Source organism: Nicotiana tabacum, chromosome 17, assembly GCF_000715075.1.
Source record: "Nicotiana tabacum cultivar K326 chromosome 17, ASM71507v2, whole genome shotgun sequence".
In the NCBI taxonomy this organism is placed as follows: domain Eukaryota; kingdom Viridiplantae; phylum Streptophyta; class Magnoliopsida; order Solanales; family Solanaceae; genus Nicotiana; species Nicotiana tabacum.
Genome location: NC_134096.1, coordinates 111,483,510 through 111,509,194, shown reverse-complemented (window position 1 = coordinate 111,509,194; position 25,685 = coordinate 111,483,510).

Sequence of the window (25,685 nt, the reverse complement as noted above, 5' to 3'; positions counted from 1 at the left end):
GGAAATATTCACTTCTTTGACTCCTTATCGTGCGGCATTGATTTAGCTTGAAACATGTATCTTATATTCCTTTGTATCCACTCGTATATGACATTGCGCACTCGGTATCAGTTATGCGTCGACGGTTTGTGATGCCGCAGATGGACTATGAGGGAGCCAGAGATGCTCAAACATTGCCTCAATGTGTGGTTCCGACTGAAGATGCAGACGTATTGAGAGATCACCTAGTGAATCATGTGGGGGTGCAACGGACGTTGGCGTCTGGTTGATTTATACAAGCTGTGAAGGTTATTATTGTGGATCATCAGACGTTGTGACCTATGACTTCGCGCCGAGTGGGGGAGTCCACTACCAATGGGTGGATTGCGGGGTCATGTATTATATCCGTTTTGGCCTGAAATGTATATATGTGGTACTGAAAGGTTCCCTAAAATTTACACATGTTTAAGACCTGAGATTTTGTAGAGGATAAGGTTGGGACTTGCGGTATGTCCGCCTCCTTAATAACCATATACTTCAATACCAAAGGAGTTATAGAAACAACTCTAAATTTGTAGAAGGTCTACTCAGCGTGGACGTCACTGTTGCGGATTTTGGGGTGCTTCGGAGGAAGTACACTTGTTGAAGAGAGTCTGGACTATGTGGTTCGTGACAAGATTTTTCTGTATGGAGCTCTACTTTTGTGATCGTTGTGTATAAATAGGGGTAAGGGTTATCCCAAAGAAGAAATCGAAGAGTATGTTAAGAAATTGGTCAGCTCAACAGTGTTGAGTCAGCATAACAAAGGAAGAAATTTGCCTTGGGAGAGATAATTCTCTACCAGTGTTCGTGGCAAGCCTATGAAGAGGGCAGACCAGCCAATGCAACACCGCCCACTTGGCTCAGTTCTCAGAAACGCTTTTGAAAGAGTTTGTTTCCCGAACTCTCCGTAATGCGTGGCGCATAGGGTTTGAATGGTTGCGTCATGTCACTATTGGCGGTGTCAGAATATGCCATCAAGTTCAATAAGTTAGCCCGTCATACTCCTACTTTGCTTCCTACAGCCACGGGGCGAGTCCAAAGACTCATTAAAGGACTCAATTATGATCGTAAAATTTTGTACGACTCGGGAGCTACAAACTGATACTTCATTTCTGCTAGTTGTACAAATTACCAAGATATTAGAATGTGTTAGGGGTGAGGAAAAAGGAAACTAAGGAGACCAAGACGTCTCGAGGTTCTGGGGGATTCAGTAGATTCTACTGTACAAGTATAAATCATTATGGCGGGGGCTCGGGCAGTCTGCCAGTCCAGTCCGCACATCGGATTACTCGGGGTGCTCCAGTAAGTTCTTTTAATGCACCACCGACATGAGTTCCTACAATGGTTATTCCAGTTATCTGGCACAAACTCAATATGAGCAGCCTAACCCACAAAAGGGTTGTTATGAATACGGTGATACTAGGCACATCATGAGAAAATTATCCCAAACTTGGGAGAGACTTATTTCATCAAAGCACTCAGGCTACGTGCCCCATTGCAATTACTACACCACCCACACGACCAGTTAGGGGTGAAGGACAGACGGGTAGACGGCGTCCTAGGGGTGGAGACCCAACCGTTGATATATTTATTTTATGGTATGGCGAAGGTCGCTAAATCAGTTGGTGTCGTTATAGGTACGACCTTGATATAATATAAAGGAATAATTTTCTTAACTTGATTCGGTTCTGAGTATCGAGACGAGTCCTCCTATTGTGCTCCACTAATGAGTGAGTTTCATAATTCTATAATCTACTTATGTGTTTACTCCTGTTGGGAGATTCCATGGAAATAACTACTCCTATCATTCCATGTTGGTCACTAATAAGACCTGTGAGGCTAAATGTGGTTTTCTGTTACTCATTTCGGTAAGTTTTGATGTAATTTACAGATAATTAATTAAAAATTATGAATTATACGCCCTACCGATGTGGGGTTCATTATGTGTTGTGATTTTCTTTTTTAACGGAAATTATTTAGAAGAAGCATATGAAAAGTTTCAATTGGCACGATGTGCATATTACTTGTGATTCAGAACTGAGAACGAGGTCCTCACATTTTTATATAAATTGATACGTTTAAATCGGGCTACGAGCTGCGGTGGAAGTTATATAAGGACGAGATCCTTATGAGAAAAATTCTTGTGTTTAAGTTCTCCCTTGTGAAATTAAATTTGTCCTATAGTACTAATAGGGAGTCATGCCTGTTAGGCTTATTTGAAAATTCTATATGAAATTCTCTGTGCATACTTGCCAATTTTGTGTTGTAATTATTGAGTTTTAACCTACGAAGTAGGTTCCCGCCTAGGTGACGTTAAATGTGACTCATTAATTTGGGTAAATAATTATGAGGTCTTCATGCCTCGTATCTTGTTATCAGTATTGTGAAGGTTTAAAACGAGATTTTTATTAACATGAAGTTAATTAACGATTTTGTAATTGATTATGAACAACTATTAAAACCAGATTGACCTAGAAATGTGCTCCGTTCATATGGACCGAGGAATGTGAGGAGAGCTTTCAAAATCTCAAGACAGCTTTGACTACAGCCCCAATGTTGGTATTACCTACAGGTTCAGGGTCTTATATTATGTATTGTGATGCGTCGCGTATTGACCTCAGCACAATGTTGATGCAAGACGGTAGGGTGATTGCCTACGTGTCCAGACAGCTAAAGGTATATGAGAAGAATTATCTTGTACACAACCTTGAGTTAGCAACTATTGTTCATGCCTTAAATATTTGGCGGCATTACTTGTACGGTGTCCATTGCGAGGTCTACACCGATCACCGAAGTCTACAACATCTGTTTAAACAGAAGGATCTTAATTTGCGGCATCAGAGATAGTTGGAGTTACTTAAGGATTATGATATCACCATTCTCTATCATCTTGGGAAGGCCAATGCAGTGACCGATGCCTTGAGTCGTAAGGCGGAGAGTTTAGGCAGCTTAGCATATTTACCAGTAGCAGAGAGGCCTTTGGCCTTGGATGTTCAGGCCTTGGCCAATCAGTTTGTCAGATTGGATGTTTCTGAGCCGAGTCGATTTTTGGCTTATGTGGTTTCTCAGTCTTCTCTTTATGACTGTATCAGGCAAAGTCAGTATGATGACCCCCATCTGCTTATCCTTAAGGACACAGTTCAGCACGGCGATGCCAAGGAAGTCATTATTGGAGATGAAGATGTATTACAGATGCAGGGCAGGCTATGTGTGCTAAATGTAGATGGTTTGCGTGACTTGATTTTCCAGGAGGCCCACAGTTCGTGGTAATCCATTCATCCGGGTACTGCAAAGATGTATCAAGACTTGAGACAACACTATTAGTGGAGGCGAATGAAGAAAGACATAGTGGAATATGTAGTTCAGTGCCTAAATTGTCAGCAGGTGAAATATGAGCATCAACGACCGGGTGAATTGATTCAGAAGTTGGAAATTCCAGAATGGAAATGGGAGCGGATCACTATGGATTTCATTGTTGGGCTCCCACGGACTCGGAGGAAGTTCGATGCAGTTTGAGTGATTGTGGATAGATTGACCAAGTCAGCTCATTTCATTCCTGTGATTACTACTTACTCTTCAGAGCAGCTGGCTCAGGTATATATTCACGAGATTGTCAGACTTCACGGTGTACCGATATCTATCATCTCTGACCGGGGTACATAGTTTACCTTACGGTTTTGAAGGGCTGTAGATCGAGAGTTGGGTAATCGTGTGGAGTTGAGTATAACATTTCACCCTCAGACGTACGGGCAATCCGAACGCACTATTCAGATACTGGAGGATATGCTTCATGCGTGTGTGATAGATTTTGGGGGTGCTTGGGATCAGTTCTTACCAGTTGCGGAGTTTGCTTACAACAACAGTTGCCAGTCAAGAATTCAGATGGCTCCGTACGAGGCGTTGCATGGTAGGCGTTGCCGGTCCCCAGTGGGTTGGTTCGAACTGGGCGAGGCTAGGATATTGGGTACAAACTTGGTTCAGGATGCCTTGGAAAAGGTTAAGTTGATTCAGGATTGACTTCGTATAGCCCAATCTAGACAGAAGAGTTATGCGAATCGGAAGGTTCGTGATGTTGCATTCATGGTTGGTGAGCGGGTATTGCTCCGGGTTTTGCCTATGAAGGGTGTGATGAGGTTCAGGAAGAAGGGCAAGTTGAGCCCTAGGTATATTGGGCCTTTTGAGATTCTTGAGAGAGAGTTGGAGATGTGGCTTACAAACTTGCACTACCACCTAGTCTCTCTGCGGTTCATCCGGTATTCCATGTTTCCATGCTTCGAAAATATCACGGCGATCCATCTCATGTGTTAGACTTCAGTTCGGTTCAGTTGGACAAGGATCTATCTTATGTTGAGGAACCAGATGTTATTTTGGATAGGCATGTTCGAAAGCTGAGGTCAAAGAACATTGCTTCCGTGAAGGTTCAGTGGAGGGGTCATCCGGTCGAAGAGGCGACTTGGGAGACCGAGCATAATATGCGCAGTTGTTATCCACACTTATTCACCAGCTTAGGTACTTTTTCTAACTCCGTTCGAGGACGAACGTTTGTTTTAGAGGTGGAGAATGTGATGTCCTAAAATATCATCTTTAAATTTAATAATTAATTTTGTGTTCTAAGACCTCAAAAAGCACTATTTATCATTCCTCGACTTACGTGCACAGTTCGTAAAATTTTCCAGAAAGTTTTGAGGTAAAAAATGGATTAAATGTGAATTAGAGCTTTAAAACTCAAATGAGTTGACTTTGGTCAATAGTTTGAGCAAACGGACTCGGATTAGTATTTTGACAGTTCCGGTAGGTCCGTATCATGATTTGGGACTTAGGCGTATGCCCAGAATCAAATTCTGAGGTCCCTAGCCCGAGATATGGAATTTTGATAAAAAAAATTAAAAGTTTAAGTTCAAATAGTGACCGGATGTCAAATTATATGCAAACAACCCCGGAATAGAATTTGATGATTCTAGCAGCTCCGTATGGTGATTTTGGACTTAGGAGCGTGATCGAAATTTTATTTGGAAATCCGTAGTGGAATTAGGCTTGAAATGCCAAAAGTTAATTTTTTGGGAAGTTTGACTGGGGGGGTTGACTTTTTGGTATCGAGGTCGGAATCCGATTATGAAAATTAGAATAGGTCTGTTATGTCATTTATGACTTGTGTGCAAAATTTGAAGTCATTCTGAATTGATTTGATATGTTTCAGCACAAGATATATAATTTGAAAGTTCAAAATTCATAGATTTTGATTTGAGGTGCGATTCATCGTTTTGATGTTGTTTGATATGGTTTGAAGCCTCGACTAAGTTCGTATGGTATTTTGGGATATGTTGGAATAATTGGTTAAGGTCCCGAGGGTCTCGGGTGGATTTCGGAAGGTAAACGGAATGGATTTCGGACAAAGAGTGCTGGAAATTTCTGTTGCAGAAATTTCGCCATAAATTTCTGGTCCGTGGAGCCAACTTTGGAAGCTTATATCTCGCATTTCATAAGGAATCAAAATATTTTCAAAACATGAAAGTTGTAGTGGTTTGATTCTAGTTTCCATAAAGTTAATCCACTCATCATTTGGACATTTGTAGATAAAGTTATGATCAATTGAAGGAAGGATGGTAGAGCAATTTCTAGTGAACTTTTAGTGACGGAATATGGACTTTTAGTGACGGATGGGCAGAAACTTAAGGACCAAAAATGGTCATTTCCTTCATTTCATTTTGGATTTTTGAAGCACGGTTCTTGGGCGATTTTTAGGCTATTTTCACGGAAAAACATTGGGGTAAATGTTCCTTATCCTATATTATTTATATTTCATGATTCCATACTCATTTACATCATGAATCCGTGAATTTATGGAAGAAAAATCAAGATTTTTGCAAAATCTTCCAAAAACGAAAATTTAAGACTTGGAGGTCGAGTTATTATCGAAATTTGATAAAATTGGTATGGGTGGACTCGTAATTGAATGGGTTGTCGGATTTTATAAGTTTCGCCGGATTCCGATATGTGGACCCCACTTTTGAGCTAATTTCGGATTTTATTAAAAAATGTAATATTTTCTTATGAAATTGATTACTATAATTTTTGTTGACTGTATCGAATTAATTATTACTAGATACGAGTCGATCGGAGTCAAAAAAATCGAGGAAAAGGCATAATACTTGGTTAAATTGAAACAAGTCGAGGTAAGTGACTTATCTAACCTTGTGTGGGGGTTCCCCTAGGATTGATAATTGTAATGTGTGAAAAGTCGTGTACACGAGGTGACGAGTGTGTACACGGGCTAAATGTGAAAGATTATGTTTTAAATTGTGTAGATCACTGTTGCACATTAATTAAATTATTTTATTTTATTATATTCTTCATTATTGATTTAATGTTTATATTTTTAAATTTGCTTGACCTTTTTCTGCTCATTATTTTATCTGTTTAGTTGGAACTTAGTTTCTTTTATTCTGTGCATTATTTGAAGGTTGATTTTCTTTAAATTAAATATTATTAATATGAAGTATTTGACATTTTTAAACTTGATATTGAAGCAACGTATTAAAGATTTTGAAATATTATTTTCCTGAATTATTTACTCGTGAATATTTTTGTAAGATTTTCGTACTCATTGTGATGGAGCAGTGAGCTCTTTATTGTGGAAAAATATTATTATTGAATTATTTTAGCATGAGCCGTGAGCTATTTATTGTGGAAAAATATTATTGTTGAATTATTTTGGCAAGTTAAATTATTTGAGCACTTGAGGTACAAATTGTGATATATTGTGATATTGATACGCATGCGGTGGTATAAGGTCTGGGTATTGAAACGCATGCGGTGAGATAAGGGTGGCTTGATACGTGTGGCTAGTAGGGGGAACTACTAGAAGTGATGCGGTGTGATAAGGATGGCTAAAACGCGGGATGTTATTTCGGAAAAAATATTTTCTTTTAAATAAATTGTGAAGGCTCCCGCGGTGAGATAAGGAAATGAGATATTGTGAATTTATTTATGATTTGGGACTACGAGGTGGTACCTCGGGAGTGCCCTTGTTGATATTGATTTATGGACGCAGTTGCCTTTGATTATTGTTGTGATTTTCTTAAAGTTGAAAAGAATTCTGTTTTGTTTCCACGAGGTATTTATTTGCCATTATTTGATGTAATTAAATGTGACATACCACTTGATTCATTTCCATTGTCATTTTATCTTATAGTATTGTTTAAACATTTTACCATGCCATTATTTATTCTTTAGTAGGGCCTTACCTGACCTCGTCACTACTCTACCGAGGTTAGGCTTGGCACTTACTGGGTACCGCTGTGGTGTACTTATGCTACGCTTCTGCACATTATTTTGTGCAGATCCAGGTACATCTTATCAGACCACGCATCAGTAAACTAGCTGTACGAGGAGATTTCGAGGTATATCTGCCAGCGTCCGTAGAGTCCGGAGTCCCCTTCTATCTTACTATGTTGTCTTCCTTATTTGCTTTAGACTCTGATGTATAGAGACATAGAGAATAAATTCTTAGAAGATTCTGACTTATTTCTACCGGGTTTTGGGAGTTGAAATTGTTTGAATTGTAGTTTATTTATTTCAGATATTTATTATTATTCTGCATTGATAGGCTTACCTAGTCTTAGAGACTAGGTACCTTCACGACATCCTACGGAGGGAATTTGGGGTCGTGACAACTACACTTCTGCACATCTTTTTGTGCAGATCCAGGTACATCTTATCAGACCACGCATCAGTAAATTAGCTATATGAGGAGACTTCGAGGTATATCTGCCAGCGTCCGCAGACTCCGCAGTCCCCTTCTATCTTACTATGTTGTATTCCTTATTTGCTTTAGACTCTGATGTATAGAGACATAGAGAATAAATTCTTAGAAGCTTGTGACTTATTTCTATTGGATTTTCGGAGTTGAAATTATTTGAATTGTAGTTTGTTTATTTAAGATATTTATTATTATTCAGCATTGATAGGATTACCTAGTCTTAGAGACTAGGTACCATCACGACATCCTACAGAGGGAATTTGGGGTCGTGACACACTTAGTCTCTACAACTAGGTAAGCCTAACATTTTTCGGAATAATAAAATATAAATATAAATTTAACCAACTATTAAAAAATACACAACAAATCCCAAAACCCGGAACATCGTGAATCACAAACTACAGAAGGAAAAATCTAGTGTCTCTATATATCAGAGTCTAACAAGGAAAAATACAGAAGATAATGGACATGAGAAAGAGTAGAAGGGGACTCCGAGGTCTGTGGACGCGGAAGATATACCTTGAAATATCCAAAGCTGTCCCAGCTCACTGATAGTGCGGCCGATAAGGTGCAGCTGGATATGCACACATAAAACATGTGCAGAGAGTAGCATAAGTACACCATAATCGGTACCCCGTAAGTGCCAAGCCTAACCTCGATCGAGTAGTGACGAGGTCAAGTCAGGGCCCTACTGGTAAATATATAATAAAATAATATAGAGTGTAATACCGCAATAAAATAAAGCCTGAAATTTAACAACAATGAAATCATAGAAGGTAACAGCTCAGTACACAGAAACACAACATGGAATCTCCCGAGATATCATCTCGTAGTCCCAAACGTAAATGTGCAGGGGGATCTCCCGGAATACCGTTCGGTAGTCCCAAAATAAATGTGCAGGAGGGATCTCCCGGAATACCGTTTCGTAGTCCCAAAGTAAATATGCAAGACAGGGGGAACTTCCGGAATACCGTTCCGTAGTCCCAAAGTAAATATGCAGTACATGGAGATCTCCCGGAATACCATTTCGTAATCCCAAAGTAAATATGTAGTACAGGGGGATCTCCCGAAATACTGTTTCGTAGTCCCAAAGTAAATATGCAGCGCGAATGATAGAAATACAACTACATTACGAAATCCTTACAATTTAGACTAAGTACCAGTCAGGGAAGAAGCAGAAAATTCATTAAGCATGCTGCACATAATTCACATAAATAATTAAGACACGTAGACATGTTGTATTAGACTAAACATGATAGCTACACATATTGAAATAACTCAATTAAGAATGAAAATAGATTAGTACTCATTAAAATAGTATAACTCAAAATAACAGGAAGACATGTTGCTGCTCGGTAAGAAAATCGGGTTTTTTCCACAACTAGCCCGTGTACGTACTCATCACCTCACGTACACGGTGCTCACATAGCACAATAGTTCCAAATCTTAAGGGGATTTCCCCCACACGAAGTCAGGCAAGCCACTTACCTCGAACCAAGCTCAATTAATCAGTCACAATGCCTTTTTCACGAATATCCGGCTCCGAATGGCCCAAATCTAGCCAAAAGCAATTACATATCATAAATACAATAATAATAGACTCATCTAATTAACGAAATCAATATTTTAACGGAAATTCCGAAATTAACTCAAAATCGCTCAGAACCCGACAAAAGTTACAGAATATGAACGCCCATCCAACCACGAGTCCAACCATACAAATTTCACCAAAAATTCGACATCAACTCGAACCTCAAATCTTCAATTAAAGTCTATGAAGATTTCTACCATTTTCAACCCAATCTTTACCCATTTGAACTTAACAATCTTTCTACAACCTTATTGGTATGTATACATAATACTCTTACACCCAAGAATCATACTATTAATCACCCAACTTTACTCCAAACCCAAAATTGAAGAATTAAGGAAAGAAATTCTTACCTCTTTGAAGCCCTAGCAAGATCCTTGTGAAATCTTCTAACCTTGAACAAGAAATTGATGGATAAATGACTAAGTTTTCACTTTTTCTCTCTAAAATATCATATGAAACACTTCAAAATGACCCCCAATAGTGTTTTATAAGAATGGGGTCGGGTTTATAAAACCAGAAAAATGAGGCTCCGGAACAGGTTCTGCGGTCGTATATGCGACCGCATAATAGTTATGCGGACCGCATATCGGTCGCATAATCGGTGTCCAATACTGGCAAACATCTGTATGTGTATGCGGTCACTATGCGACCCGCATACCAGTTCTGTGGTCGCATAGTGAACGCAGAATCGTTATGCGGTGGCATAGTCAACCGCAGATTTTATCCAAACTGGTCCTCTTCTGCCTCACTTTTGCGGCCATTATGCGACCCGCAGAGTGAATATGCGGTCGCATAATGGACCGAAGAAATGTATTTTTCCGCCAAAAAATTTCCTTTACTTTCCGATGCATTGTTCAACCCAAAAAGTCCGAGAAAAATCCTTAATTTTCCTTAGCAAAAATTCTCCGGGTCACTACACATACGTCAACATCTGATCAACCTTTTCAACTAAATTTCGAAACCTTGGAACTAGGTGTTCCAAATCATTCAAAAAACTCACCGGACCCGAACCAATTACCCCCGGCAAGTCACATAACAAATGTAAAGCATAAATTGAGCAGTAAATAGGAAAACAGGGTTATAATACTCAAAACGACCGGCCGGGTCGTTACATTATTTCCATAAGAGAAGCATTACCGTAAAAGAATTCAAAATTATAGTTAAATTGATTATAATATAACTTTAAGAGTAAAATTGGTAAGAGATACAATTTTGAAGCAATAAGAATGAAATACTAGAAGATAGAATGTATCTTAGTGAGGTATCATTAACTATTTATCTTTTCCTTTGCATTCATATCAACAAATGACAATTTCCTACATCATTTTTAGACTCATTTTCACTTAGCAATATTTTTCTTGGAGCTACATTGCCAATCTTTTCATTTTCATATCTTTAAGAGACAAAAGTTTACTTTTTTAAATTTCGCAAGAAATTCCTACATAAGTTCTCAAAAATCATAATAAAGCGTTGATGACATTTTTAAAACATAATATTTTACTTTATCTAACTAGCTAAGTATGATCAATATTCGTTTTCAGGAACTTATATATCTTTTTAATTTTTATTTTATAACTCAAATACATTGTTTATATAATTTTTAAAAATTATGTTCTCATTAATATGAAATACACGCGCAAAACGCGTACCCTACTAGAAGTAATAATAGTAATAATGTATTTATAAATACGTATAGAATATATAAATAGTGTATTTGGTATTTTGTATTATTTTCTACAAGCATAATGTATAATTATGTGAATGACAGATAAAACAAACGAATTATAAAGATTATAATTATGTGATTCCACACAGCTGTTTGTTGAACAAGTTTTATTCCAAAAAGATCTAATAATGGACTATAAATTAAAATAATTTTTTAATATTTATGATTTTAAAATTACCTAATTTTCTTTTTAATTTTTCTATTTGAATTATGTAGGACTCCTAATATTAGAAATTTAAAATTGAAAAAGATTTTGCTTAACTATCTATTTATCTATCTAGCTAGCTAGCTATACTATATTAAAGGCTTTCATTTAATTTTATTTTATAATTGAGGGCACATTAATATAATATTTATGTAATTTTTAAGAATTTTATATTCATTTTCATGGATACACCCAAATCAAACCTTTTTCAAAATTCATCATATAAATAATTTATTTTTAAGCTTACAAAACTCTTAGAATATATAAATTTATTTCCATAAGAGAAGCATTACCATGAAAGAAATCAAAAATATAGTTAAATTGATTATAATATAACTTTAAGAGTAAAATTGGTAAGAGATACAATTTTGAAGCAATAAGAATGACATACTAGGAATGTATGTTAGTGAGGTATCATTAACTATTTTTCTTTTTCTTTGCATTCATATCAACAAATGACAATTCCCTACATCATTTTTAGGCTCATTTTCACTTAGCAATATTTTCTAGGAGCTACATTGTCAATCTTTTTATTCTCACACTAAAACTCGTCTTAGTATACATGCGTTGCGCGTGTGCCTAGCGTCAATCAGTATCATATGTGTACAGAAAGAACATGTAAATTGCGTTTTAAAATATGTGTCTAGAGTCAATTAGTAAATAACATGCAAAGATTTTTAAAATGACTACACTAAGTTAATATTAAACAATAAGTAACTTAACATATAAAAACAATATAAGGAGTTGTCATTTGTTAAAGTGAGTACGAAAAGAAAATTAATGACAATTCACTTAGTATTATTTTAATTTGTTTTATCCTTATTGCATAAAATTTGAATTTGCACCAATTTGGCCTGCCCGTGCTTCGTCGAGTTGTACCATAAATTTTAAAAAAAAGATGACTGGCTTGTTTTTTTTTTTTGCAAATTAATTAATTTACAGATATGAGAATATATATATACTATATTAAAAGTATGAAAGCCATTAGCGAAATATCGTTCGCTTTTTTTACCCTTTAAAAATAGAGCTAACACTGGATAAAATAGTCATTTGATTATTTTTCTAATATTTAGAAATAGTCATTTAATTAATTCCCTAACATTTAGGAGTTTGCATAATAATTATTTTCCTTGTTTGAACTGTATTAAATATTCTAACATTTAAAACTTTAAAATCATTAATATTTTACCTTATGTAAATTTTATACTTAAATTATATATAAATAAAAAATAAAATAAATAAAGGAGATAAGAACATTAAAGAAAGAGGAAGTACGTTTGGCTTTGGATAATATGGAAGTTTCTTTAAATTTCTTTAAAACTTGTATACGTTCTGATTTCTTTGAAACTCTTCTACATTAGAATATTTAAAAATATATAGAAGACTATTCCACTAATAATAGTATTCTATATTATATTAGTTTTCAAAGCTTTTAAATTAGTAATTACAATTGTTTGGAACATTGAGCATAAATTAATAACAAACTCCAAAATTATCAATTATTCCAACAAGATAATTTATGAGATCTTTTAACTTCTCTAGATCATACTATATTATAAGCATGAACATTATTAGGTGAAGTTAGTTTACTAAAATCCCCCTCAAAAACTGAATGACCTAATAACCCTTGTAATGACCTGACCAGTCGTTTTAAAAGTTGTAGTCCAATTTCTCTATTTACTGCTCATTCTGTGCTTTATAGCTATTATGTGACTTGCCGGGGTAGTCAGTTTGGGTACGGAGAGATTTTAGATTGAATTGGAACACTTAGTTCCAAAGTTTAAAACTTAAGTTGAAAATGTTGGCTGGATGTCGATCTATGTGTAAACGATCCCGAAATAGAATTTTGATGATTCCAATAGCTCTGTATGGTGATTTTGGATTTAGAAGCGTGATCAGAATTTTATTTGGAACTCCGTAATTAAATTAGGCTTGAAATGACTAAAATAGGAATTTAAGTTTGGAAGTTTGACTGGGGAGTTGACTTTTTAATATCGGGGTCAGAATCTAGTTTCGAAAATTGTTATAGCTCCGTTATGTTATTTATGACTTGTGTGTAAAATTTGAGGTCAATCGGACTTGATTTGATAGGTTTCGGCATCGAATGTAGAAGTTGGAAATTCTTAAGTTTCGTTAAGCTTGAATTGGGGTGTGATTTATAATTTTAGCATTGTTTGATGTGATTTGAGGGCTCGACTAAGTTCGTATGGTATTTTAGAATTTGTTGGTATGTTTGGTTGAGGTCCCGGGGGCCTCGGGTGAGTTTCGGATGCCGAACGGATCGATTTTTGGACTTTGGAGGTTGCTGAAGTTTTCTGGTGTCTGAGTTCTGGTTTTCTTATACGCGATCGCGTGGGGTGATCCGCGATCGCGTAAACTAGCTGGGCGAGAGGATGGAATTGTTCTTCGTGTTCGCGGACAGGGGCATGCGAATGCGTAGTGAAGTGAGGTGGTGCTTCGCGAACGCATAGACAAGGTCGCGTTCGCGTAGGGTTAAGTGGACCAAAGCTGGACCTCGCGCTTTGCTCATCGCGAACGTGTGTGGACGTTCGCGATCGCATGAGTCTGAGAGTCAGATCATCGCGTTCGCGTAGTGTTTTACGCGTTCGCGTAGAGTTAATCCCTGGGGCAGCAAAGTTGTTCTTTGCGATCGCGTGGCTATTTACGCGATCACGATTAAGGAAATGTCTGATTAGTATTAAAGTTTCCAAAAATGGGGGTTTTGACATTTTATCAAAAACTTGAGTTGGAGCTCGGATTTAGACGAGATTTTGAGGGAGTTTCAGAGGTATCGATTGGGTAATGATTCTAAGCTCCATTTTTGATTATATTCCACTAATCTGTCATTAATTTCCTCTTTAATTTCGGATTTTGGGGTTGAAATTGGAAAAAATTGGAAGAACTTCTTCAACAAAGATTTCGAGTTTTGAAAGGGGATTTGTGATCGGATTTGAGTAATTTTTATATGATTGGACTCGTGAGTGAATGGGTGTTCATATTTCGTAACTTTCGCCGGATTCCGAGACGTGGGCCCCACAAGCGATTTTTGAGTTAATTTCGAATTTTATTGAAAAATATAATATTTTCTTATGAAATTGATTCCTATAATTTTTGTTGACTGTATCGAATTATTTTGGCTTGATTCGAGACATTCAGAGTTGGATAATCGAGGAAAAGGACTACTAGTGGATTAAATTGGAGCAAGTCGAGGTAAGTGACTTGTCTAATCTTCTATGGGGAAAATTTTCCCTAGGATTGGTATTGATGTGATAATTGTAATGTGTTGAAAGTCGTGTACACGAGGTGATGAGTGTGTACACGGGCTAAATATGGAAGATTATATCTTTAAATTGTGTAGAGCAATGTTGCGTATTAATTAAATTATTTTATTCTCTTATATTCATCATCATTAATATATTTTTATATTTTTAAATTTGCCTGACCTATTCCTGCTAAGTATTTTACCTGTTTAGTTGAAACTCTATTTTATTTTGTTCTGTGCATTACTTGAAGGATGGATTTCTTAATTTAAATATTATTAAAAATGAAGTATTTTACATTTAAAAATTTGATATTTAGACAAGGCGTAAATTTGTGAAATATTATTTTGCTGAATATTTTATGAGATTTTCGTACTCATTGTGATGGAGCCGTGAGCTCTTTATTATGAAAAATATTGTTGTTGATTTATTTTGGCATGAGCCGTGAGCTCTTTATTGTGGAGAAATATTGCTATTGATTTATTTTGGCAAGTTGAAATATTTGGACACTTGAGGTGCAAATTGTGATATACTGTGATATTGATACGTATGCGGTGGTATAAGGTCTGAGTGTTGAAACACATGCGGTGAGATAAGGGTGGCTTGATACGCGTGGCTAGTAGGGGAACTACTAGAAGTCATGCGGTGGGATAAGGGTGGCTAAAACGCGAGATGCTATTTCGGGAAAAATATTTTCTTTAAGAAAATGAGATATTGTGAAATTATTTATTATTTGGGACTACGAGGCGGTACCTCCGGAGTTCGCTTGTTGATATTTATTTATGGCCGCAGTTCCCTTTGATTATTGTTGTGTTTTTCTTAAAGTTGAAAATTCTATTTTTTTTTTCGCGAGGTATTATTTGCCCTTATTCTGTGTAGTTAAATGGTGACATACTATTTACCCGATTCATTTCCATTGTCATTTTATTGTTACTATATTGTTAAATATGTCACCATGTCTTTTATTATTCCAGTAGGGCCTGAACTGACCTCGTCACTACTCTACCGAGGTTAGGCTTGACACTTATTGGGTACCGATGTGGTGTACTTATACTACACTTCTGAATATCGTTTTGTGGAGATCCAGGTACTCCCTATCAGACCAGGCATCAGTGAGCTACCTGTGTACGGAGACTTCGAGGTATATCTGTCAGCGTTCGCAGTGTCACGACCCAAAATCAACCGTCGTGATGGCGCCTATCGTGAACTAGGCCAGACTCAACTCAACAACCCACCACCAACAACAATAAGTTATGAAAATATTAACGGAAGCATTTAACATTAAAGAAAAACTGTTTAAAACATACGAAAATCCCAAAATGATACAATCCAGCCCAAAGCCAAGGTGTCACTGAGTACATGAGCGTCTAGATCAAAATTACAGTCTACTACAGTGTCTAGAGATATAAACTGAAAGTACGACAAAGATAAAGAAGGAGAGTCAAGGCCCGGGAATGCAGTGCAGCTACCTTGATAGTCTCCAAAACTCTAGGATCCTCAATCAGCAACCGTCGCTACGACTGGTATCGCCTGGATCTGCACACAAGGTGCAGGGAGTAACGTGAGTACACCAACTCACTAAGTAACAAGTCCAAACAATACCGGCACAAAACCTAAACATGATATCTGGCATGATTTACAACTCAACTACTTTATCACATGATGAAAACATAGATATCGACAGGATAGAGTCACTAAACGGTGCCATGGAATCACCCAGGTCACAATTTTCACGCTGCACGCCCGCACGCCCGTTACTTGGCATATGCTTCACCTCAATACCAATCATATAGCATATAATTTAGGGTCTCGAACCCTCAGAACCAAGTTTGAAAATGTTACTTACCTCAAACCAAGCAAAGTCCTACTCTGGAATGCCCTAGGCCAGCCTCATCCTGAATCTAGCCACAAGTAATACAATACGATCAATATAGTCTAAAGGAATCAACCCCGCAAGAAAAAATACCAAATTATAGCCAAAATCCAAAATCGACTCAAACCCGCCCCCCCGGGCCCACATCTCGAAATCCAACAAAATCACAAAACCCGAAAGCCCATTCACTCACGAGTCTAGTCATACCAAATTTACCAAAATCCAACATCATTTGGTTCCTCAAATCCTCAAATCACACTCTCCAAAATCCCAAGCCCTAACCCCCTATTTTCACTCCTAAATCCTACTAATTGGATGAAAAAACAACGGGAAAATACCATAGCTAGGAGTATTAGAGCTCAGGCAACTTACCTCTGTGAAAACCCATGAATCCCCTTCAAAAAGCACTCCAAAAGCTCCAAGGTCCGACTTGAAAATGGTAGAAATGAGCAAAAATTCGCGAAGTCTTCTATTTATAGGTTCTGCCCAGGCTTTTCGCACCTGCAGCTCAAAATACGCACATGCGGTGCCGCTTTTGCGCAAAATATACGCATCTGCAAAAATTCACTTAAATCCTCATCTCCGCACCTGCGCTCCCTATCCACTTCTGCGACCTCGTAGGTGCGGAAAAGACCTCGCACCTGCGGCCACTGCCAGACCTCCTCTCTTCCGCTTCTGCGGGAAACTACCCGCTCCTGCGGGCTTGCAGATGCGCACACCCACTCGCACCTATAGTTTTCCCCAATCCAACACACTTCCGCACCTGCATCAATCCCTCCGCACCTGCGGCGATACCCTCGCAAGTGCGATTACACCAGCAACAGGCCAACTTCAACAATTCTCCAAACTTCAAACTTGATCCGTTAACCACTCGAAACACGCCCGAGGCACTCGAGACCTCAACAAAACATGTCAACAAGTCATATAACCTCATACGAACTTAGTCGAACCTTCAAATTACTCAAAATAACATCAAAACACCAAATTACCCTCAGATTCAAGTCTAAGAACTTCTAAACTTCCAAGTTCCGCAAACGACGCCGAAACCTACCAAACCACATCCTCAAATTTTACACACACATCACAAATGACACTACGAACCTACTCCAACTTCTGGAAATCCATTTCGACCCCGATATCAAATTTTCCACTGCCGACCAAAATCGCCAAATTTTCAACTTTCGCTAATTCATGCTTAAATTCCACTACGAACCTCCAAATCACATTCCGAACATGCTCCAAAGTCCAAAATTACCTAATGGAGCTAACGGAACCGTCTAAATTCCAATCCGAACCAACTAACCCGATATATCATAATATAACTGAAGAACACAAAAGAAGCAGAAATGGGAGAAACAGGGCTATAACTCTCAAAATGACCGGTCGGGTCGTTACATCCTCCCCCTCTTAAACAAATGTTCGTCCTCGAACGGGTCTAGAAACATACATGGAGTCTCAAATAGGTGTGGATACCTACTACGCATCTCTCGTTTGGTCTCCCAGATGGCCTCCTCCACAGGCTAACCTCTCCACTGCACCTTCACTGAAGCTATATCCTTTGACCTCAACTTCCAAACCTGCCGCCTAAAAATGACCACCGGCTCCAAATCATAAGTCATATCACTATCCAACTGAACCGAGTTGTAGTCCAAAACATGGGACGGATCTCCAATATACTTCTGGAGCATAGAAACATGAAACACTGGATGCACACTCGACAAGCTGGGTGGCAAGGCAAGCTTATAAGCCACCTCTCTTATCCTCTGAAGCACCTCAAAAGGCCCAATGAACCGGGGCTCAACTTGCCGCTCTTCCCAAACTACATAACACCCTTCATGGGTGATACCTTCAGCAACACCTTCTCCCCAACCATGAAAAACACATCACAGACCTTCCTATACGCATAGCTCTTCTTCCTAGACTGCGTCGTGCGAAGCCGCTCCTGGATCGATTTCACCTTGTCTAATGCATCCTGGACCAAGTCTGTACCCAAGAGCCTAGCCTCACCAGGCTTGAACCATCCTACTGGAGATCTAAACCTCCTCCCATATAAAGCCTCGTATGGATCCATCTGAATGCTCGACTGATAACTGTTGTAATATGCAAACTCTGCGAGCGACAGCAACTGGTCTTATGAACCCCCAAAGTCAATGACACAAGCGCATAACATGTCCTCTAATATCTGGATAGTGTGCTCGGATTGTCTGTCCGTCTTAGGGTGAAAAGTTGTGCTCAACTCAACCTGAGTACCCAACTCTCGCTGCACGGCCCTCCAAAACTGCGATGTAACCTGAGTGCCCCTATTTGAAATGCTGGAAAGTGGGACACCATGCAGGCGAACAATCTCTCGGATGTAAATCTCAGCCAACCGCTCTGAAGTGTAAGTAGTGCCAACTGGAATGAAGTGCGTGGACTTGGTAAGCCGATCCACAATAACCCAAATAGCATTGTACTTCCTCGAAGTCTGTGGGAGCCCAACTACGAAGTCCATGGTGATCCGCTCCCACTTCCACTCTGGGATCTCTAACCTCTGAAGCAAGCCACCTAGTATCTGATGTTCATACTTAACCTGCTGACAATTGAGACACCGAGCCACAAACCCAACTATATCCTTCTTCATCCGCCTCCACCAATAGTGCTGTCTCAAATCCTGGTACATCTTTGCGGCACCCGGATGGATGGAATACCGCGAGCCCATCTACATTAGGTACATATCCGGTCCTGCATCCTTAACACACCGTCATCACCAATATTCACATCCCTAGCATCACCTCGCTGAACCCTGTCCTGAAGAACGAGTAGGTAGGGGTCATCATAGTGACGCCTGGAGACCACACAAGCCAATACCCGACTCGACTCCAAAATATCCAACCTGACAAGTTGGCCAGCTAAGGCATGAACATCCAATGCCAAAGGTCTCTCTACTACTGGAAGATATGCTAAACTCTCCAAACTCTCCGCCCGACGACTCAAAGCATCGGCCACCATATTGGCCTTCCCCAGATGGTACAAAATAGTGATATCATAGTCCTTGAAAAGCTCCAACTATCTCCGCTGGCGTAAATTAAGATCTTTCTCCTTTAACAGATGTTGCAAACTCCGGTGATCAGTATAAATCTCATAATGAACCTCGTACAGATAGTGTCGCCAAATCTTTAGGGCTGAACAATAGCTGCGAACTCAACATCATGGACAAGATAGTTCTTCTCATGAGTCTTCAACTGGCGCGAGGCATAGGCATTCACCCTACCCTCCTGCATCAGAACACATCCAATACCTATCCTCGAGGCATCACAATACACGGTGTAAGAACCTAAAGCTGATGGCAGAACTAACACTGGAGTTGTAGTCAAGGCAGTCTTGAGCTTCTGAAAGCTCTCCTCACACTCATCCGACCACCTGAATAGAGCACCCTTTTGGGTCAATTTGGTCAAGGGTGATGCAATAGATGAGAATCCCTCTACAAAGAGACAGTAATGTAATCTTCGTGGCTGAGGACGGTCTAGGCCAACTCTGCACCGCTTCTGTCTTCTTTGGATCCACCTGAATACCCTCACTGGACACCACGTGCCCCAAGAATGCTACTGAACCGAGACAAAACTCACACTTGGAGAACTTTGCATAAAGCTTCTCCTCCCTCAATCTCTGCAATACAATCCTCAGATGCTGAGCATGCTCCTCCTGGCTACGAGAGTACACCAGGATGTCATTAATGAATACAATAACGAACGAGTCAAGATAAGGCTGGAATACACTGTTCATCAAATGCATGAATGTTGTTGGGGCGTTAGTTAGCCCAAAAGACATCACAAGGAACTCACAATGGCCATATCGGATCCTGAAAGCTGTCTTAAGAATATCCGAATCCCGAATCTTCAGTTGGTGATACCCATACCTCAAATCAATCTTGGAGAACACCCTCGCCCCCTGAAGCTGGTCAAATAGATCATCAATACGTGGCAAAGGATACTTGTTCTTGACCGTGACCTTGTTCAACTGCCTGTAGTCAATGCACATCCTTATAGAACCATCTTTCTTCTTTACAAATAGAACTGGTGCACCTTAAGGTGACACACTAGGCCGAATAAACCCCTTATCATCAAGTAGTTCCTGAAGCTGTCCCTTCAACTCCTCCGGTGCCATACGATATGGTGGAATAGAAATGGGCTAAGTGCCCGTCACCAAATCAATACCGAAGTCAATATCCCTATCAGGCGGCATGCCCGACAGGTCTGCAGGAAACATATTCGGAAAATGACGTACCACTGGAACAAAATCAATGGCAGGAGTCTCTGCACTAACATCCCTCACAAAAGCCAAATAGGATAGACAACCCTTCTCAACCATACGTCGAGCCTTCAAATATGAAATCACCCTACTATGTACATACTCTATAGAACCGTTCGACTCAACCCTTGGCAACCCTGGCATCGCCAACGTCACGGTCTTAGTGTGACAATCTAAATCAATATGACATGGAGACAACCAATCCATACCCAATATCACATCAAAATCGATCATACTGAGCAGCAAAAGATCCACTCTGGTTTCCAGACCCCCAATGGTCACCACACATGACCGATATACGCGGTCCACAATATTAGTATCACCCACAGGAGTAGATACATGAACAGATGAAACTAAAGACTCATGGGGCATATCCAAAAAATGAGTGAAATACGAGGAAACATATGAATAAGTGGACCGAGGGTCAAATAATACCGAGGCATCTAGATGGAAAACCAAAACAATACCTGTAATCACAGCATCTGAAGCAATGGCATCTGGTCTGGTTAGGAGGGCATAGAAACGGGCATGGTTGCCCCCTTATAGGCCTCCCCCTCTCGGACAACCCCTAGTTGACTGAGCTCCACCCCTAGCTGGCTGGGCGGGTGGTGGAGGAACTGGTGCTGAAGTCGAAGGCTGACTCCTCTGCTGAGATGAACCTCCCATTAGGCAGGGACAAAACCTCTTGATATGACCCAAATCCCCACACTCAAAGCAACCTCTACCGGCAACTAGGGACTGAAGGGAACCCCGGGCACTGGAATAACCGCTAGAAGGTCCTGACATAGATGAACCTTGAGCTGATGGTGCATGCGACGAACTCTGAGTTGGTAGCGCACCGAATGATGTATGGCCCTGCTGATAACCATTGGCCACATAACCGGATGATGTACCTCGGTGCACTAGGTGGGCCGTCTGAGCATGCCTGAAAGGACGACCTCTACCGTGCTATAACTGACCCCCAGAAGGAGCACCACTAAATCCTCCCTATCCACGAGGCCTCTAGGCCTCCCTATCAACCCTCTCCTGACTGCGAACCATCTCAATCTGACGAGCAATGTTGACAACCTCATCAAAAGTAGCACCATACACTCTCTCTCTGGTCATAAGCAATCGCAGCTGATAAGTGAGGCCATCTATAAACCTCTTGATCCTCTCTCTATCTGTGGGAACCAACCAGATAGCATGATGAGCCAACTCCGAGAATCGCATCTCATACTACGTCATAGACATATCACCCTGATGAAGCTGCTCAAACTGTCTGCGTAGCTCCTCTCTGCAGGACTGAGGCACGAACTTCTCCAGAAAGATCACGGAGAACTGCTGCCAGGTAAGGGGCACTGCGCCGATCAGCCTACGCCTCTCATATGCCTCCCACCAATTGAATGCAGCGCCAGATAACTGAAAGGTAGTGAACGAGACCCACTGGTCTCCAGAATACCTGCTGTACGGAGTATCCTCTAACACCTGTCCAAGAAACCCTATGCATCCTCTCCCTCTGCACTACTGAGAGATGGAGGCTGGAGTCTCCCAAACCTCTCCAATCTTCGCTGCTCATCCTCAGGCATAGCAGGAACTACATAGTCCTGAGCAACTGCAACCGGCTAGGCTGGTGGTTCCCCTAGTGTCTAGAATCCATGTACACCTACTCTGGTGTGCAGCAACGGGAGTTTAAGAACCTCCCCTGGCCTGAGAAGTGGCTGCTGCGGCCGGAATAGAAACCGTCTGAGCAAGACTGGTACACGAGATCAGAATCTAGTGTCTGAGCTGGTGCATCAACAACTGGAATCTGGTCCTAATCTGGGGAAACTGGTGGATCTGCAGGTACTATCCCAGTTGTTGTGCGGGCTGTACCTCTGCCCCTACCGCGCCCTTGGCTTATCGCAGCCATCGCTGGTGGTACTGGTGGCTGTCCATCCTGCCCGGTAGTACAAGTCCTCACCATCTATAAGAGAATGAAACAACAGATGTTTAGTTACTAGAATCAACAGATTCGCACGACAAGAATTCAAGAATATGGAGTTTTCTAAGGGTTCTGCAGCCTCTCGAAGATAAGTACAAATATCTCCGTACCGATCCGCAAGACACTACTAAACCCACTCATGACTCGTGAGACCTATGTAACCTAGGCTCTGATACCAACTTGTCACAACCCAAAATCAACAGTCGTGATGGTGCCTATTGTGGAACTAGGCCAGCCTCAACTCAACAACCCAACACCAACAACAATAAGTTTGAAAATATTAACGGAAGCATTTAACATTAAAGAAAAACTGTTTAAAACATACGAAAATCCCAAAGTAATACAATCCAGCCCAAAACCAGGGTGTCACTGAGTACATGAGCTTCTAGATCAGAAATACAGTCTACTACAGTGCCTAGAGATATAAATTGAAAGTATGACAGAGATAAAGAAGGAGAGTCAAGGCCCGCGAACGTAGTGCAGCTACCTTGATAGTCTCCAAAACTCTAGGATCCTCAATCAGCAACCGCCGCTATGACCGGTATCGCCCGGATCTGCACACGAGGTATAGGGAGTAATGTGAGTACACCAACTTAGTAAGTAACAAGTCCAAACTTTGGACTGAAAGGTAGTGACGAACTCAACCTCAACAGGTATAACAGAAATAAATGTGCAGAAACGTAGGCATGCTTTCACGTCAAATATACAGCTCAAACAGTAAAGGAAATACATATCTGAATAGTGTAAGGTATACAACTCAGCTATCTCTACATGCCAATGCACAGACTGTATGAAATTCACCATGTGCTCCACTCTCAAGTATTCAACCACTCGGTACTATATACGGTCATCCGGCCCAGGTAAATCCATCCCGGAACATATACAACACTGACTATAAGTCACCAGTACCGAGGAAAAAGGGTAATCTAAACCTGTGGAGAAATCCATCTCCAAGTATCAAGTACTTCGGACAAATCCATGTCCAGGGAAATCCATCTCTCAATAATATAATCCGCGCTCACTGGGGGTGTGTTACAGACTCTGGAGGGACTCCTACAGCCCAAGCGCTATCATAATCATCAATATAACCACTGCGGCGTGCAGCCCGATCCCATAACTGTCACTCATAACCAGGCACTCGGCCTCACTCACTCATTAACATCTCCAGTCTCACCACAGGCTCACAATGTCATGAAAATAACCCGAAACAATGATATGATGAATCGATAAATAACTGAGACCGAGATATGATATAAAAATACATGATCATGACTGGGTATGGAATAGTAACTGAACTAGTGAGATGACATCAAGAAACGACCTCTAAGGGTCCAAACAATACCGGCACAAAGCCTAAACATGATATCTAAGCATGATTTACAACTCAACTACTTTATCACATGATGAAAACATGGATATCGATAGGATAGAGTCACTACACAGTGCCATGGAATCACCCAGGTCACAATTCTCACGGTGCACTCCCGCATGCCCATCACTTGGCATATGCGTCACCTCAATACCAATCACATAGCATATAATTTGGGGTCTCGAACCCTCAGAACCAAGTTTGAAAATGTTACTTACCTCAAACCAAGCAAAGTCCTACTCCGGAATGCCCTTGCCTCTCAATTCGGCCTCCGGACGTCCCGAATCTAGCCACAAGTAATACAATACAATCAATATAGGCTAAAGGAATCAATTCCGCAAGAAAAATACCAAATTATAGCCAAAATCCGAAATCGACTCAAACCCGGCCCTCCGGGGCCACGTCTCGGAATCCAACAAAAATCACAAAACCCGAAATCCCATTCACTTACGAGTCTAATCATACCAAATTTACCAAAATCCGACATCATTTGGTCCCTCAAATCCTCATATCACACTCTCCAAAATCTCAAGCCCTAACCCCTATTTTCACTCCTAAATCCCACTAATTAGATGAGAAAACAACGGGAAAACACCATAGCTAGGAGTATTAGAGCTCAAGCAACTTACCTCTATGAAAACCCTTGAATCCCCTTCAAATATCACTCCAAAAGCTCCAAGGTCCGACTTGAAAATGGTGTAAATGAGCAAAGATTCGCGAAGTCTTCTATTTATAGGTTCTGCCCAGGCTTTTCGCACCTGCGACTCAAAATGCGCACCTGCGGTGCCGCTTTTGCGCAAAATCTACACATCTGCGAAAATTCACTTAAATCCCCATCTCCGCACCTGCGCTCCATATCCGCTTCTGCGACCTCGCAGGTGTGGAAAAGACCTCGCACCTGCGGCCACTGCCAGACCTCCTCTCTTCCGCTACTGCGGGCAACTACATGCTCCTGCGGGCTCGCAGATGCGCACGCCCACTCGCACCTGCGGTTTTCCCCAATCCAACACACTTCTGCACCTGCGTCAATCCCACTGCACCTGCGGCGTCACACCTACGGCGATACCCTCGCAGGTTCGATTACACCAGCAACAGGCCAACTTCAGCAATTCTCCAAACTTCAAACTTGATCCGTTAACTACCCGAAACACATCCGAGGCCCTCGGGACCTCAACTAAATATGCCAACAAGTCATATAACCTCATACGAACTTAGTTGAACCTTCGAATCACTCAAAACAACATCAAAACACCAAATTACCCTCGGATTCAAGCCTAAGAACTTCTAAACTTCCAAGTTTCGCAAACGACTCCGAAACCTACCAAACCACGTCTGAATGACCTCAAATTTTACACGCACATCACAAATGACACTACAAACCTACTTCAACTTCTGGAAATCCATTTCGACCCCGATATCAAATTTTTCACTGTCGACCAAAATCGCCAAATTTTTAACTTTCGCCAATTCAAGTTTAAATTCAAATACGGACCTCCAAATCACATTCCGAACACGCTTCTAAGTCCAAAATCACCTAGCGGAGCTAACAGAACCATCAAAATTTCAATCCGAATCAACTAACCCGGTATATCATAATATAACTGAAGAATACAAAAGAAGTAGAAATG